Genomic DNA, 3,091 nt, shown 5'->3' with positions numbered 1-3,091 from the left:
CGAGAAAGAGGTAAGGAGCATGTCATTTCTAAATTCCTAAAAATACGTTTTGCTTGACCTATATTGCCTGCCACAAGATTGATGACGCTGAATGGAATGTACTCAAAGCAATGGAGGCCGGAAATGGGATTTTGTGAAGTTCTAGAATGTTTTTAAATATTCGGAAGTTGGGATTGAAACGGGCATTAGAAAATTGGCATTTTTTTGGCAATAATTGAGAACAACAATGAAAACTTACCTTTAGAAATGTTTTTTTATTCAAAAGTGCAGAAAAACGTATTTTGCACTGTTTTTCTACGCCAGAAGTACCGTAGTGACATCAATGCGGAGTTTCCCCGTGTGTTAAGTTCAAACACAAATACCTAACGAACTGACAAGATGAACGATCTTAGACTACGGTAGGATATCTACTAATATAGGACTTGCATGGATAATATTCTTTTACTTAACAATTTTAGTAAGTCTACCGTTTTGGAGGAACAATTATTACTTTGGCTTTATTGGATTAAGACTCTTACTCTCCGTCGTTTACAAGCATATTTTTCTCCAACGATAGAGAGTGCGAAATCCTAGGATTCCCGTTCTAAAAATAAATAGCGATTGTATAGCGATCGAAAAATCTAACGATTCGTCAACGTATGCTTCATGAAACGCACGTAAACGTAATCGTTATGTAGTCGTTAGTTACACGCCAAAATCTACGTTAGTCGTTATTAGCGATTGCTTTATGAAACGGCAGCCAGCTGGTGTCACCAAACGTAACGTCGAATTACGACGTTTTCTACATGGAAAAATGAAACGTTGAAAAACGACGGCATTGAAAGACTGAATTTGATGTTTTTTAATTCGATTGTATGTTTGTTTTGTTTATTTCCCTTTCAGTTTACGTTAATTGTTTCTTTAGTATGTCTTTTTTTAATGTTTGTTTGTTTACTTTTTAAGAAATATACAAAATATAAGAGCAATTCAAAGACAAAATAACTCGTTCAATTTTATTCCGAATAGTCTGTTATAAACTGCTTTGCTCTGCCAGTCCAATTATTTCTTCGTGAATGGCCAAGGACAAATCAATTACGGAGTCCGTCAAAATATCATTTGTTACATATAAGACAGATTTGACACTCACAATTACATTTTTACGTTTAATTAAACTGTACGATAAAGGTCCTGTTTTTCTGTAATATAATCCACGAATAACGGTAGTTCCTTCTGGGTACTGACCCTGCCAATCGTCAGTTTCCGAACTTTTCAGTTTTCTTGACATGATCCTGCCTTCATTAGATAAAAGTCCTTTTTACAGCAGCTATGGAATTTTTGTATTCTTTTATTCTCTCATTTTGTTTCATTTCGTAGTATAATTTATTTCTCTCACTTTTTTGTTGTTTTTTCCTTTCTCTATACATTTTTATTTTGTCAATTTTACCTTTTGATTTCATGATGGAACCTACAGTTGCAAAAATATCTTTAATTTAAAACACATCGCAAATTAAATACGTCGAATTGACGCATAAGAAAGGTGACGTTAAAAAAAGATAATTTACGTTGAAATACGAAAAAAGACGTAGGTGACATTTTGTAAGTCTCAGAAAGTTAGAAATATTATTAATTAACTAAACGGCTATACCAATACAATGGGTACTATTTTAAAGCCTAATCCATGAGCAATCTGCTAAGCATAAAGTACAAAGTGTGAAAGCTTCGCATTCTGAACTGAGATGACACAATCTAAGAAAATGTGTAAGGAAACGTTGAATGTAGAATAAGGGGACATTTTGTAAGACTGAGAAATATGGCTTGTTTGGTTTTCAAAACAAACACGATTTTGAGCAAACTTTTATACGTTGAAGTATAGTTTACGAGCCGTCTTCCTATATTTTTAAATAGTGTTAGTCATTTAAAATATTGCAATTATTTAGAGAAGAAAAATCTAGTGACGTTAAAATCAAATGATTACAATGCTTACCTTTATTGTTTTCCGCCACCATTTTGCCTATTGACATGACTTTTTCGCCAAAAAAGACGTCACAATTAATTTGTTAGTTATGACGTTACTGAGTGAAATTTGGCCGAATTATGCAATGTTTGAAATATTTTTAAGAGATTACTAGAGTGATTACGGTAAAATTTTGTTACATCTTACAAGTTATTTTCATAACAATTTTGGTTTAAACAGGCGGATTGACAAACACACATTTTATAAAACGAATATCTAATTTAATAATGATAAAATACAATTAAAACGGAATATTTTGGTATATAATGATACAGTTTTGTTTTACTAACTGAAGTCCATATTCGCCATCCAAATGTTAATACACGTCAAAGTAAGAAGTGACACCAGTATCGTGCGTAACGTCTGACTATTTTCGAACGGATTACTTTCGTCAGCGTCGGTTCACTGTCTGATCTCTGTCGAATTACATTCAGTAGAATCGGGACGCAGTCGTAACAGGCTCGGTCGAAATTTACCTGGCGAAAGATACAAATTGGATTAGAAGCGGATTGAGAACGGGATTATCGGGATAAATTCGCTTTGGATATCGGCGCTTCCTGAACAATATCTGATTGTTGTCTTGATTAAATTATTTGTTTTACAAATTTTAATTAAAGTTTGAATTTCCATCCACGATTCACAGGATCTTGATCAGACTTTTGACAAATTTTAATCGGGAATGGTCCTGTCAAGGACGGCAGCAAAAATCGTGAATGTGTGACCCCAGCGTAACATGTTAAAAAATCCCCGAAGGTGCGTCCGATGTTGATGGTTCGTATTGAGTTCGTATCACCGTCCTCACCTTCGTAATGTCACCGGGAATGCATCTTTGAACATCGTATTGCATTCGTGTTTCCATCGTTTCAATCGGGCAGTTTTGACATTACGATGTCTTCACGAATGAATCACGAAGCTACCCGAAGGTCTTACGATGGCAAAACGACTTCGTGAAGACCTCGTAATCCCGTCGTGTTGCCATCGAATAAAAGTACGAAGGCGACAAGATGGAACTACGACGGCACTAAATCCAGCTAAATGTAAGTTAATGTTCGCGCTAAAATACATTTAAAGTGCCATGCGCGATATGCACTGGTCAGT

At 34.9% G+C, this 3,091-nt stretch overlaps 1 long non-coding RNA gene across 1 annotated transcript; it reads right to left on the bottom strand.

The window, feature by feature from the left end:
* Nucleotides 1-982: 982 nt before the first annotated feature.
* Nucleotides 983-2,038, bottom strand: LOC134705115 (uncharacterized). The gene is made up of 2 exons (XR_010105484.1): nt 1,964-2,038; nt 983-1,444 (listed from the first exon to the last, which is right to left on the bottom strand). It is a non-coding gene; the product is annotated as an uncharacterized LOC134705115 (long non-coding RNA).
* Nucleotides 2,039-3,091: the final 1,053 nt, after the last annotated feature.

The sequence above is a fragment of the Mytilus trossulus genome, chromosome 2, assembly GCF_036588685.1.
Source record: "Mytilus trossulus isolate FHL-02 chromosome 2, PNRI_Mtr1.1.1.hap1, whole genome shotgun sequence".
Classification (NCBI taxonomy): Eukaryota; Metazoa; Mollusca; class Bivalvia; order Mytilida; family Mytilidae; genus Mytilus; species Mytilus trossulus.
Note: the sequence above shows the minus strand (reverse complement) of the source record. Positions and strands in the feature narration are given on the sequence as shown.